The sequence below is a fragment of the Aythya marila genome (genome assembly GCF_965140915.1).
Source record: "Aythya marila genome assembly, chromosome: W".
Classification (NCBI taxonomy): domain Eukaryota; kingdom Metazoa; phylum Chordata; class Aves; order Anseriformes; family Anatidae; genus Aythya; species Aythya marila.
In genome coordinates, this window is record NC_139081.1 from 14470180 (window position 1) to 14484273 (window position 14094).

Genomic DNA, 14094 nt, shown 5'->3' on the forward strand with positions numbered 1-14094 from the left:
ATTCCCTTTCAAACAATAACAATTGCGAAGAAGTTAACAATAAGCGCGCCAAGTTTTGGCAGTCAATTGGACACATCAGGTCTGCCTGGAAAATCCACTGAACTATCTGTCGAGCTGCCTCGGATTGCAAACCGCAGTCCGTAACCGTTTTTCGAGCTTGCTGTAAAAGCTTCCAACACAGGGTCGACAATAATAGGACAGGCCAAAGATGCAGCGTGCCACTGTCCTTCTATGATGGCGTTGCGTATCATGCCGGACAACCTGTTCCTCGTTGGTGCCGATGTTGTAGCCACGGATAATGAGGGAGTCGGCTCCGGGGGGGCAGACAAGAGAGGACGCTCCTCCGAATCGTTAGTTTTTAAGTTCTCCAACTTTTCTAACAGTTCTTGGAACAGCTCCCCCACTGAAGGTCAATTCTTGGAAGCTGCTGCTGCAGCTCTTATTGGCAAAGCATCGCGAGTGGATTAATTGCTGCCTGGCAGTGGCGCGGGTGCTGGCAGCACAGCTTCGTCAAGATTTTCCAGTGTGAGGGATGGGGGGGGGGCAACCCCCACACCCCATCAGCACTCTGCTCCAGTAGTCCCTTAGTTATTTCTGCCGCTGATTCCTTTATTGAAGAGGTCATACCCTGAACCGGGGTGGGTGCAGGAACCGACAATAAGAACCGTGCCAACCGCATTCCCGAGGTTTTAGATTTTGCACCAGGCATTCTGTCAGTCCCAGGCGGTACTGCTAAAGCTTGCGCTGCCGCCATCACCACCTGCTGCTCGGCTTTCATACCTCACAGCGCATCAATCACTGTCTGCCACGTCCCACTTACATCTTTATCTAGCTTTCCATTTGAAATGGCTTTATCCCATAAGCGATCTCCTACCTCCCGCCACTCTTCTGGGCTAAACATTAGAGGGATTTCCTTCAGAAAACCCTCCTTCTGGGCCCAATGCACCAAGTCCTTTATCTTCTTTACATTGCAAGATACACCTTTCTTAGAGAGAATAATAGAGAGAAGCTGGATAGCTGCTTCCTTCTCCATGCTTACCCCGGATGAGCTGCAGGGTCGCGATCCCCACCCCTCTAATGTGTGCCAACTTGCCTCACAGCGCTGCTCGTCCCCGTCTTCATTGACACCACCATTCTCCCATAGAAGTTTTGAACTCCGGCTTGATCCCAGATGTCCCGTGTCTCTCCGTGCTCCGCTTCTCACCGCGTCTCTGCTCCGTGTCTCTCCACGTCCCGCATCTCACCGTGTTCGGGCGCCATGCCATGCTCTGCGCTCTTCTGTGCAGAGAAGGGCGACGAAGCTGGTGAGGGGCCTGGAGAACAAGTCCTACGAGGAGCGGCTGAGGGAGCTGGGCTTGTTCAGCCTGGAGAAGAGGAGGCTCAGGGGCGACCTTATCGCTCTCTATAGGTACCTCAAGGGAGGCTGTAGCGAGGTGGGGGTTGGCCTGTTCTCCCACGTGCCTGGTGACAGGACGAGGGGGAATGGGTTTAAGTTGAGCCAGGGGAGTTTTAGGTTAGATGTTAGGAAGAACTTCTTCACTGAAAGGGTTGTGAGGCACTGGAACAGGCTGCCCAGGGAAGTGGTGGAGTCACCATCCTTGGAAGTCTTCAAAAGACGTTTAGATGTAGAGCTTAGGGATATGGTTTAGTGGAGGGCTGTTAGCGTTAGGTTGGAGGTTGGACTCGATGACCTTGAGGTCTCTTCCAACCTAGAAAATTCTGTGATTCTGTGATCCCCATTGAAGTCCACTCAAGGAATCCTTGAGGTACACTTTTTCATTTATCAGGGAACTAGATTTCTGACAAGCCCTGACTCCAGTATTCTGAATTTATAACAGCAATCTCTCCTTCTTCCACTCTGGATCTTCCTATTTGAAGTGTCCGGCCTGGCCACACTTAAAACATCTTCTCAAAGCCTGTCCCTGCTAGGATTTAGGGTGCAACACAGGTAGTTTTCCTTTCCTGCCATTCCTTCATCTCTCTTCCTCATCTTTCCATCCTGGGCCCGACACCTCCCGAAAGTCCCTCTTTCTCCAGCCCCGTGCCTCACTACCAAGTATGCTGTGAATACCATTTGTTTTGCTCTCTACTTTTCCTTCTTGTCTCCCCTCCTGGCATACACCTTCATACTACTTGCACTGTTCACTCCATCCTCCCACCTTCTGGAGCTTTTTCTGTATATCTGGCCAGGCTTTAATCACAAAATGAACTTTAAAAACCCCTTTGGCTACTGGGTCCTCAGGATTCATCCCCAAGTACTTTCTAATTCTGACCCCGAGTCTCTCATATGATTTTTGTGTTGTGCGTTGTTATTATCTCAGTTAGATAAGCAGATATTTATGTTCTATCAGAATTACTCTCAGTCTGGGGGAGGTGTTAGTTCTTTCCCGTTCTTGCATAGCTGCCTGACGAATCATTCCCCCCTAAACATTCTTCTCCAGTGAATAACATACTCAAGACTGACATTTCCCCCCCCCCCCCGGAATACAAATTAGGCCCTGGAAATGGATTTGACTGTTCTGCTAGGCCCTCAATGAAAGACTTCATCTCCTTCTCAAAACTCCTAACCTCTCTGCTGGTAAGGAGGGAGTAGCACCGGCCCCACGTCGGCCCTGCACAACCGTGCCAGGACCCCCCCCACCTCCGCTCCCTCCGCTCTGCGCTCCTCGGCATGACTTCTTCAGGGACAGCATCAATTTCAGTCCCTGTCTCCCCTCCTGGATCAGCTGCTGCTGCCTCCAGTGCAATATTAGGATTATAGGGAGCATAACTTGATTCCTCCTCCAAAAAAGGAGTCTTATTGTTTACATATAAATTTAAAGCCTGAATTTTCATCAGACCCATATTTTGGCCAAAATACTGAAGTTCCTTTTATTGGCTTTTTTGGCCAGACCATTACACAATATCTAACCATTTATTTATTTATTTATTTATTTATTAAAATATTTTTCCCTAGTTTTTGGGTTGTTTTTCCAAATCCTTGTCATTCTCCCCAAAGGACTATCTTTAGGCACAATCCCGGGGTCTCCACCCCCACCCTGATGACTCTTGGAACCCTTAATCCCCATCTCTTCCTGATGTGCTGCTGTGGACTTTACCACCCACAGGGTACCACACGCCTTCACCTAGGATTACGACAGAGGTGGGGTGTACTGCTGAGCACCTCACTTCACCGTGCTTGGGGTACCATACACCTAAGGGCCCAAACCCCCAAGACTCTCTTTCGCTCATCTCTCTTTTGCTTTGTCCCTCTCCAGCTGAGGGGACTTCGCTTGTCCCCTCGCGGGACTACAGAACCTCGCGGATCAGGACTCCACTCTTGCTTCACACTAAAAGTGCATCTCATTCACACTCCACACAAGAGTCTCCCCGAACCCAACCCGAGGCAGGATACAGTTGTTGTGGTTTAACCAACTTCAAAATGCAATGAAGAGAAAAAATAAAAAAATAAAAAAATTGGACCTGGCTTCAGAAAACAAACAGAGGCAATTGGCTAGCCTTTTTCTAGGGCAATCAGCCCCTGATATTGGAAAGAAATTGTCTTAGGCTGCAGGATAAACTTACAACAGTCAGGAATGATGGGGACCTGGGGCGTCTACCCTAGCAGGTCCACTGGTTGAAATAAAGCTAGGGAATGAAGAGAGAGGCTTGATTTTTTTGTTGGTTAAGGGAGCTTCTTTCTCTGTGTTAATTAGTCTGTAAATGTAATAGCAGCAACTGGCCAACAGGAAAAGGCGTTTTTTGCAATGGTTGAAATTTAAATTGGGAAAAATGATTGGAATTACAAAATGAGAAAAACATCCCAGTTTGGTTCATGGTACTAGATTTAAAGGATGCCTTTTTCTGCCTGCCCGTGGCAACTGAAAACCAGAAACTCTTTGCCTTTGAATGGGAAAATCCTAATAGAAGATGGAAAACTCAGCTTACGTGGACAGCGTTACCACAGGGGTTCAAGAATAGCCCCACCGTATTCGGGAACTGTGATCTTGAAGCTTGAAAGACCCCTTTGGGAAAAGGGGACATTGTTGCAATACGCAAATGATAGCTACTGAAGAAGAAAAGGAATGTGTATAATGGACTATCAGTTTACTAATTTATTTTTTTTTCAGCACTAATACTCTGAACCCAGCCTCTTTCCTGAGTAACAGAGTTTCCAGATTACCCATTCATGATTGCATCAAGACCACGGACACGGTATACTCCAGCTGACCAGACTTAAAGGAAACACCCCCAGAAGATGTGGAGGATTGGTATATAGATGGCAGCAGCTTCGTCCGCCAGGGATTTCGCCTCACAGGATATGCGGTAACAAACATCAGCCCAAAAGGTGGAAATCATTGCCTTGATAAGAGCTCTTGAGCTGGCAAACATTTGGACAGATTTGAAATATGCCTTTGGTGTGGTGCATGCACATGGGGCAATTTGGAAGGAGAGAGGACTTTTATCTTCCTCAATTAAACATGCAGAAGAAGCTGATAGCAGTTATTAGGGAAGTAGGAAAAAGGAGGCCCAGACGGGAACAGCCCCAGCTAGGCAAGGAGCAGTGCCCTATGTAAGAAATTTGGGCATTGGAAAAACAATTGCCCAGAACGCAAAATAAATGGAAAAGGGAACTGGGGAAGGGAGGTGGTAGTCGCGCATGCAAAAGAAGAATGAAGAGGACCGGGGGAATCTACTCCAGCAGATCCGCTGGTTATAAAAATGAAGCTGGGGAAGGAGGGAAAAGAGGTGGAACTTATGGTAGATGTGGGGGCAACATATTCAGTTTTAAAAAAAGCATTGGTATCAGTGGGGAATGATTACATTGTAGTGAAGGGGGCAACTGGCCAATCTGAAATAGCATATTTCTGCAAACCATTGAAATGTAAATATGGGAAACAGTGGGGCATTCACAAATCCCTATACATGCCCAACTCCCCGGAGTCACTCCTAGGGAGAGATTTATTGGAAAGATTACAAGCAACCAATTCATTTAAAAATGGGGAGATTATTCTGGAGGTAAATGATCAAAGATACGTGGAAGTGTTGAGTTTGATATTGACAGCTATTGAGACCAAAGAGGAAATTAGTGAGGAAATCCTAAGTCAAGTGTTTTCTGGAGTATGATCTTCTAATGTACCATGGAAGGCGAAAAATGCACTTAAACAGTACCTCTTGTTGTGGTTCCGCTCGAGTGGGCAGCCGAGCTCCACCACAGCCGCTCTCTCACTCCCCCTCCTCAAAGAGGAATGGGGAGAAAATATGATGAAAAGGGCTCAAGGGTTGAGATAAGGACGAGAAGATCACGCAGTAATTATTGTAACGGGCAAAACAAACTCGGCATAAGGAGATAGTAAGATTTATTGCTTATTACTAACAAGCTAGAGAAGTGAGAAACAAACGAAAGAAACCAAAAGCACCTTCCCCCCCCCATCCACCCTCTTCCACCTCCTCCCCCCGAGCGGAGCAGGGGAACGAGGGAATGGGGGTTATGGTCAGTCTACAGCACTTCTTCTCTGCCGCTCCTTCTCGGTCACTCTCGTCCCCTGTGCTGTGGGGTCCCACCCACGGGATACAGTCCTTGATGAACTGATCTGGCGTGGGCTTCCCACAGGCAGCAGCTCTTCCAGAACTGCTCCAGATATGGGTCCGTACCACAGGGTCCAGCCCTCAGGAGAAAACTGCTCCAACCTGGGTCCCCCACGGGCAGCAGCTCCTGCCAGGTCACCTGCTCCTGCGTGGTCTCCTCTCCACGGGCTACAGGTCCGGCCCGGAATCTGCTCCGGCAGGGGTCTTCCACAGGCGGCAGCCTCCGTCGGTGCAGGGCCACCTGCTCCACCGTGGTCTCCTCCACGGGCTGCAGCATGGAACCCTGCTCCACCGTGGTACTCCATGGGCTGCAGGGTGACATCCTGCTTCACCATGGTCCTCACCACAGGCCGCAGGGGACTTCTGCTCTGGCGCCTGGAGCACCTCTCCCCCTCCTTCTGCACTGACCTTGGCGCCTGCAAGGCCGTTCCTCACTCCTCTCTCTCTCCCAGCTGCTGTGTGACGCAGCATTTTTTTTTTCCTTGTCTTAAATATGCTCTCACAGAGGCGCAGAACAACATCGCTTATTGGCTCGTCTCTGGTCAGCAGTGGGGCCCTTACCAAACATGGGGCAGCTTCTAGATCCTTCTCACAGAAACCACCCCTATGGCCCCCCTGCTACCAAAACCTTGCCACGTAAACCCACTACACCTCTTGAAAAAGGAAGATAGAGAAGGAATTAGCCCGATAATTGATTAACATGCTTAACACCAGAGCTAACTTGGTTTACTGTTTTAGACCTGAAGGATGCCTTCTTTTGCCTCCCTCTCCATGAAGCCAGTCAGAAAATCTTTGCATTTGATTGGAAAAGCCCTAAGAGTGGGTGCAAAACACAGCTCACATGGACAAGGTTGCCTCAGGGCTTTAAGAATTCACCCACCTTGTTCAGAGAACAACTTGCAAAGTTGTTCTTTTGTTGTTCTTTGTTCTTGCAAAGTTGGAGACCTGGGAAGCCCCATCAGGAGAAGGAAGGCTGTTGCAGTATGTAGATGACCTCCTAATAGCCACCCAGACAGAAGAAGCCTGTGTGACCTGGATGGTAAGCCTCCTAAACTTTCTGGGACTCCAGGGGTACAGGGTATCAGCTTTCCGTGAATCATCTGAGGGTCTCTAACCAATTGTATGTCCGATTCAGGTGTGTGGACAGCACATGGGGTTACGGGGAAAGTGTATGTAGTGGAGAAAAAAGGGTAATAAGGGCCTTCTGTTCAAGAGCCATCAGGAGTCCGTGTCTTTCATCCCTTCAACTCCCCTGAAGACAGATATTCAGGAAGGATATGAGCAGAAACATATTTGCCTTCAAGTGGGAAGACCCTGAAACAGGGCATAAGCAGCAATACAGATGGACAGTTTTACCTCAGGGGTTTACAGAGTAACTGAATTTATTTGGGCAAGTTTTACAGCAGATTTTAGAGCAATTCAAGCCTCTGGAGAGGGTGTTACTGTTACAGTATGTGGATGATCTTTTATTGTCAGGACAGGAGAAAACAGGAAGGAAGCCACTAACAAGCTATTCAACTTTCTGGGAAAACAGGGCTTGAGAGTATAGAAAAATAAATTGCAATATGTGGAAAGAGAAGTCAAGTATTTAGGGTATCTAGTGTCTGGGGGAAAATGAAGAATAAACCCAGAGACGATTCAGAGAATTGTTGAGCTACCCCTACCCAAAAACTAAGAGAGAACTAAGAAAGTTTTGAGGATTAATGGGATGTTGTTGATTATGGATAGAAGCATAGGCTCAGAAGACAAAACAGATGTATCTTAAATTATTAGAGGAGGAGCCTAATATACTTGAATGGACAGAAGAGGTAAAGGAGTTCATAGAAAAATTGAAGCAGAGCTTAATCACAGCACCAGTCTTAGCTCTTCCCGCATTAAACATGCCTTTTTATCTCTTTGCTACTGTGGATTGGTGGATCAGCATTGGGAGTATTCATCCAGGAGTGGGGGGATAAATGTCAACCAGTGGCTTATTTGTCTAAACTGCTGGACCCAGTTTCTAGAGGATGGCCTGAATGTATTCAAGCTGTAGCAGTAACTGCTATTCTGGTGGAAGAGAGCAGGAAATTAACCTTGGGGGGTCATCTGATAGTACACCAGCTTAAGACGATCTAGACTCAGAGAGTTGGGTGCTTGGCTGACTGATTCTAGGATTTTTAAATGTGAGGCAATACTGATCAATACTGATTGAAAAGGATGATTTAGTGTTAACCACAAAATCTTGCTTGAATCCATCTGCCTTCCTATGGAGAGGAGAAAGGACTGGAAAGGATATAGAACATAACTGCCTGGATTTCATCAAGTATCAGACTCAAGTAAGATTGATTTACAAGATGTTCCCCTTGAGGAAGGAGATATTCTGCTTATCAATGGATCCTCAAGGGTAGTACAGGGAAGGAGGTATAATGGATATGCTATAGTGGATGGATTTAGTAAAGAAGTAAAAGAGATGGGCCAATTGCCCAATAACTGGTCAGCCCAAACACATGAATTATATGCCTTGAATGAGGCACTCAAACTTCTTGAAGGAAAAGAGGGAACCATCTATGCCAATTTGAGATATGCATATGGGGTGGTTCATACATTTAGAAAAATCTGGGAGGAGCGTGGGTTGATCAATAGTAAGGGGAAGGAAGTGGTCCATGAAGAGTTTATAAAGCAAGACCTAGATGATTTATTATTACCTACTGGAATTGCAATAGTGCATATAAAAGGGCACCAGAAAGGGAATTCAGTCACTGCCTGAGGGAACCGTGTGGCAGATGAAAAAGCTCGGGAGGCAGCCTTGCAGTCAGAAATCACTGTAAATTATCTAATATCTGAAGTACCATCCACACCAGAAAAACAGATATTTAACTAAAAAGAGAAAGAGGTGTTTAAGGAATTAGGAACCACGGAGTCCAAAAGAAAATGGATACTCCCAGATGGGAGAGAAATGCCGAATAAAGCACTAATGAGGCAAATATTAACTGTTTTACATCAAGAGAGTCATTAGGGAATTTAAGCAGTGCGTGATGCTGTGCTATGGAAATATGTATGTGTAGGAATGTATATACTCTAGCTGCACACGTATGCAGGAGTTGTGTAGTATGTTAAAAGATAAATAGGAAAATCTTCCACAGTCAGCCCACAGGGGCAGAAGAAGCAGAAATTCAACCCTTCAAAAGTGTACAGGTAGATTTTACAGAACTCCCTAGAATAGGTAGATTTAAATACTTATTAGTCTTGGTCGATTACTTTTCAGAGTGGGTGGCAGTTTTCCCTTTGGTATCTGCTACTGTGAGCATGGTAGCTAAAGTAATTCTAGAACAAGGTAAGGTAATTATAGGTAATTCTAGGTAATTCGCAGGTATGGAATTGTTGAAAGTATTGACTCTGATCAAGGAAGTCACTTTACAACACAAATACTGCAAGGGCTAATGAGGACTCTAGGAATTAAATGGGAATTTCACACTCCTTGGCATCCTTCCTTTTCCGGAAGCGTGGAGAGGATGTATCAGACAGTAAAGAAGCAATTGATGAAGTTAGTTCTGGAAACTCAGCTCCCCTGAATGAAGTGCTTACCTTTGGCACTTCTCCAAATTCAAACAGTGCCACGAAAAGATGTGGGAGTATCACCATATGAAATATTATTTGGATTGCTGTACCTGGCAAAGGGAACGAATTACCTCAATTCAAGACAAAATATGCTTTTCTTAAAAACTGCATTGGTAAAAATTAAGTGACAGATACTCCAATCAGGACTAGAGGGGCCCTGCCTCTGGCCAGGCAGAGTTAAAGGGACATCTGGATTTAATGGACTGTATGGATCCGATGGCCTGGCACATTGAACCCGCAGGAGTACAACACTGCGGTGGACACCGGCGCAAAGTGTATCCTAATGCCATCAGGCTACCAAGGGGCAGAACTCACCTATATCTCTGGAGTGACAGGCGGATCCCAATGGTTAACTGTACTGGAGGACAAAGTGAGCCTAACTGGGGATGAGTGGCAAAAGCACCCCATCAACACTGACCCAGAGCATCCATGCATCCTGGGCATAGACTACCTCAGGAGAGGATTTTTCAAGGACCAAAAATGTTACGTGTGGGCTTTTGGCATAGCTGCCTTAAGCACAAAGAAGATTAAGCAGTTGTCTATCCTGCCCAGCCACTCAGAAGACCCTTCTGTTGTGGGGTTGCTTATGGCTGAAGAAGAGCAGGTGCCAACTGTTACCACAGCGGTGCAGCGGCGGCAATATCATACCAACGAAGACTCTCTGATTCCCATCCATGAGTTGGTTCATCATCTGAAGAGCCAAGGCATGATCAGCAAGACTTGCTCACCCTTTAATAGTTCTATATGGCCAGTATGAAAGTCTAACGGAAAGGGGAGGCTAAAGGTGGACTACGGTAGCCTGAATGAAGTCACGCCACCACTGAGTGCTACAATGCTGGACATGCTAGAACTCCAGTATGAGCTGGAATCAAAGGCAGCCAAGTGGTACGCCACAAGTGATATTGCTAATGCATTTTTCTCCATCCCTTTAGCAACAGAGTGCAGGCCACAGTTTCCTTTTGCTTGAAAGGGCATCCATTACACCTGGAATCAACTGCCCCAAGGGTGGAAAAACAGCCCTACCATTTAACATGGACTGATCCACTCTGCGCTGGAACAGGGGGAAGCTCCTGAACACCTGCAGTGGACCTGACCATGGACACTATAGCACAGGTTATTCATGACTGTGAAACATGTGCTACAATCAAGCAAGCCAAACGGTCAAAGCCTCTTGGGTATGGAGGAGGATGTCTGAAATATCAATGTGGGCAGGCTTGGAAGATTGATTACATCACCTTGGCACAGGATATGTTACCAGCCATCCGGTGGTTGCTTCTACTATTTCTGAGTGCGTGGTGCTTGCCGTTGTGGGCTTGAGGGAGGGTGATGTAATTAATCTGCTAGGCCTCTCCGTATTTATATTTCAGCCATCGTCCTCCATACCAAAGAGGATTTGACCATTTGGCTTGCTTGATTGCAGCACGTGTTTCACAGTCATGAATAACCTCTGCTATAGTGTCTGTCCATGGTCAGGTCTACCCCTCGATCAGGAGCCCACCTGTATGTTGCATCTCTACCTTGATGGCCTGAGGTGTCATGGGCCCATCGGGCTATAAATAATTCACCTTTATGTTGCCAGTCCAGGTCCACCTGAGCCACTTCAATCTTAGCAGCCTGATCCACCTGCTGGTTGTTTTGATGTTCTTCAGTAGCCCGATTCTTGGGCACGTGAGCATCTGCGTGGTGTACCTTTAAAACCAGGTTCTCCACCCGGGGAACAATATCTTGCCATAATGCAGCAGCCCCTGCGCTGCCAGTTGTTTTGCTTCCATTGCTGTACTGGGCAAGGTAGACAAATTGTATTGTAAATATTGTATTCCATACCATCTGACGTCATGCTAAACAATATATAGGGGTGGCTAGCTGGGGTGGGGGTGGGGGGCATCAGCTAGCGGTGATGAGGAAGAGTCATCAATCTTCATCCCCACAACCCCCACTGCGCAAGCGCAGATGGGAGGAGTTTATGGAAATGACTCCTTGGAACTATATTTAATATGAAGCGGGGACAGGTTATGAATATGTATAGGCGTAGTGTGAAACTTCATGCATATGTAACTCTTTGCTGCATATAACCATGGCAAGTCGCCATGTCAGGTGCGCACGATTTTGGTGGGGCTACCCCCCTGTGCTGCCCAGCACTGAATAAACATACCTACTTTACAATCTTACTGATTGTGGAGTCCGTTTTCCGCACATCAGTTTTGGCGAGCCAGGCAGGAGGCTCTCTGCTTGGCTGCAGGATCGACTGCGGAGCGGAGGCCCCTAGGTTCACCCCGAGTATTTTCCTCGGAGGAGCCTCCACTTTCAGCTGCTCATCGCAGGAGCAGACAAGGACCTCCTGAAGCTGTGGGCAAACAGTATGTTTTAGAGAACAGGAAGGTCCTGTAAATCGTACACATGGCCAGGGCAGCTGGTAAATCGTGCAGAGACATCTGGCGTGCAGCATAGTCCCCATATGGGAGGAGGGTACCCTACAGGCTGACCGATAGAGTGGTCAAGGGAGATTTGGTGACCGATAGAATCAAGCGGGATTTGCTGACCGATAGAGCGGCCGCTAGCGATCTTGGGAGTAGATCGAGCAAATCCGAGGTTACCGCTGCATCCCAAGTTGCCGTGTAAGGTGCGCACGACTTTTGCTGTGCTGCCCAGCGCTGAATAAACATACCTACTTGTCCATCCTACTTATCTCCAATAAGGAGAATAAGCTCTAAGGTTACCAGGACAGTCTTTTTTTCTAAGGACGTATGATTCCCCATAATGCACAGCTGCTTACCAGCGAGGGGCAGCTGTGTGCGCAGGTCCGCTTCTATCAGCTTGAACTTCTCTCCAGCTCCAGCACGCCCATTTCCAGCGACTTTCTGTACGAGCTTCTTTGAGCGGTTTGCTGAGTTTGGCCAAACCTGTCTTCATGAGGCAATCAATGTGCCTGTTCCCGTCCTGGTCTCCATTCCGCTTGCCTGTTCCTTTTCACTCCTTTTTCCTTCTTCTTTATTGATGACGTAACTTCATCGTGTTGCCTTTTTTTTTTTTATCTTGAGGGCAGGTTCCCCTCTTATACCCTTCACACCACAGCAGTTCCTTTCAAACCAACTTTTCATTGGTCAAACAACTTTGAATATAACAGCAACAGCAAACACCCAGAAACTTCCATGCTTTAACGACTGGAGAACAAGAAACCAGCTGGAGAAAAAGAAACCTGAGACTGCATGGAGTCTCCTGAATCACCCTTCTTTTTCCCCTCTAAACTCTTTTACATTCCTGATGGCCTCATCGTTAAGAGCCTGATGTTATCGTCAACCATGGGGCTTGCCGGCCGCCATGGCCACACTCCCACATCTCCCACTTCTTTACTAATATCAACCATCTTCTTGACACAAATTATTACTCCATATATCACACCCTGGAGTCCGGATAAGAGACATCACTTGGAAAGTCACTCGCCTAGTACGGCCTTCTGATTTTTACCTGTTATTGTTTTTAACGTTGGCAGTAATGAGGTAGAAAAGAGAAGTTCAAGAGAGATTAAGAGGAACTTTACGTCTCTGGGGCGATTGGTCGAGGGATCGGGTGCATTGGTAGTGTTTTGCTCTGACCTTCCTTCCAGTAGCGGGGATCAGTACTGAAAGGAACAGGCATATCAATATGTGGCTGGTGCCACCATGTTGTGCTTTAACCTGGCCGGCAGCTAAGCACCACACAGCTGTTTGCTCAATCTGCCCCCTCCCAGAAAGGGAGAAAAACGGGAAAATGAAGCCTGTGGATTGAGATAGAGACAGTTTATTAAGACAGGAAAAGAATAATAATAATAATGATAATAGTACTACAAATAAAAATGTGTACAAAACAAGTGATGCACAATGCAATTGCTGACCGATGCCCAGCCCAACCCCAAGCAGCTGCCCCCCACCCCCACCCCAGCTAGCCACCCCTATATATTGTTTAGCATGACGTCAGATGGTATGGAATACCCCTTTGGCCAGTTTGGGTCAGCTGTCCTGGGTCTGCCCCCTCCCAGCTCCTGCTGCACCCCTAGCCTGCTCGCTGGCAGGACAGAGCGAGAAGCTGAAAGTCCTAGACTTTTGGACTAGAATTTGTCTAAGAAATCCAGTCGTTTTTATCCAAGTAGGTAAAACGTCAGAAAATATGGGGAGAGTCCTGGGACCCAACATAAACTGACGTCACTTGTATATGGAAAGTATCAGCTAGTCAAGATTTAGTGCATGGAGAAATTTAACGACAGGTGCTTCCTCATCACTGTACTGCAAAGCATTAGCTGAGACTTCGGATACTAGGTGGTGCATATGGACATATATTCGTTTTCTCCCCTGCCTGGTATGTTCCTGTCTAAACTAGCAAGGGTTATTACTGTTATATATGGAGTGGCAATTCATGTCGAGAAAATGGTTGATATTAATAAAGAAGGGGGAGATTTGGGAATGTGGCCATGGAGGTTGGAAAGCCCCATGGTTGAGATAACATTTCACTCTTAACGATGAGGCCACCAGGAATATAAAAGAGTTTAGAGGGAACAAAGAAGGGTGATTCAGGAGACTCCATGCAGTCTCTGGTTGCTTGTTCTCCAGCTGGTCTCTTGTTCTCCAGCCGTTAAGGCATGGATGTTTCTGGGTGTTTGCTGTTGTTGTTATATTCAAAGTTGTTTGACCAATGAAAAGTTGTTTTGAAAAGAACTGCTGTGGAGAGAAGGGTATAAGAGGGGAGCCTGCCCTCAAGATAAAAAAAAAAGGGCAGCATGATGAAGTTACATCAATAAAGTGTGGGTAGTTAGGGTCTGGCGGCCGGAAGATGTCGCGCTGTACGGAAAGGTGGAGCCCCTCCCTTGATGGACAGAAGTGCGTGGTCTGTGACGTAAGCAAGCGGAAGTGACGTTGTGGGCCTCGGCTATATAACACCATGTGACTCGACAATAAA

General features: G+C 46.9%; 1 pseudogene across 1 annotated transcript in view; it reads left to right on the plus strand.

Annotated features, from left to right (window-relative positions):
• The first annotated feature begins 249 nt into the window (after window positions 1-249).
• LOC309889515 (very low-density lipoprotein receptor-like) overlaps window positions 250-14094 on the plus strand; it is a 149099-nt pseudogene continuing 135254 nt past the window's right edge. Inside the window, exon 1 of the transcript in view lies at window positions 250-350. The product of the transcript in view is annotated as a very low-density lipoprotein receptor-like (transcript). The remainder of the gene's footprint in view (window positions 351-14094) is intronic.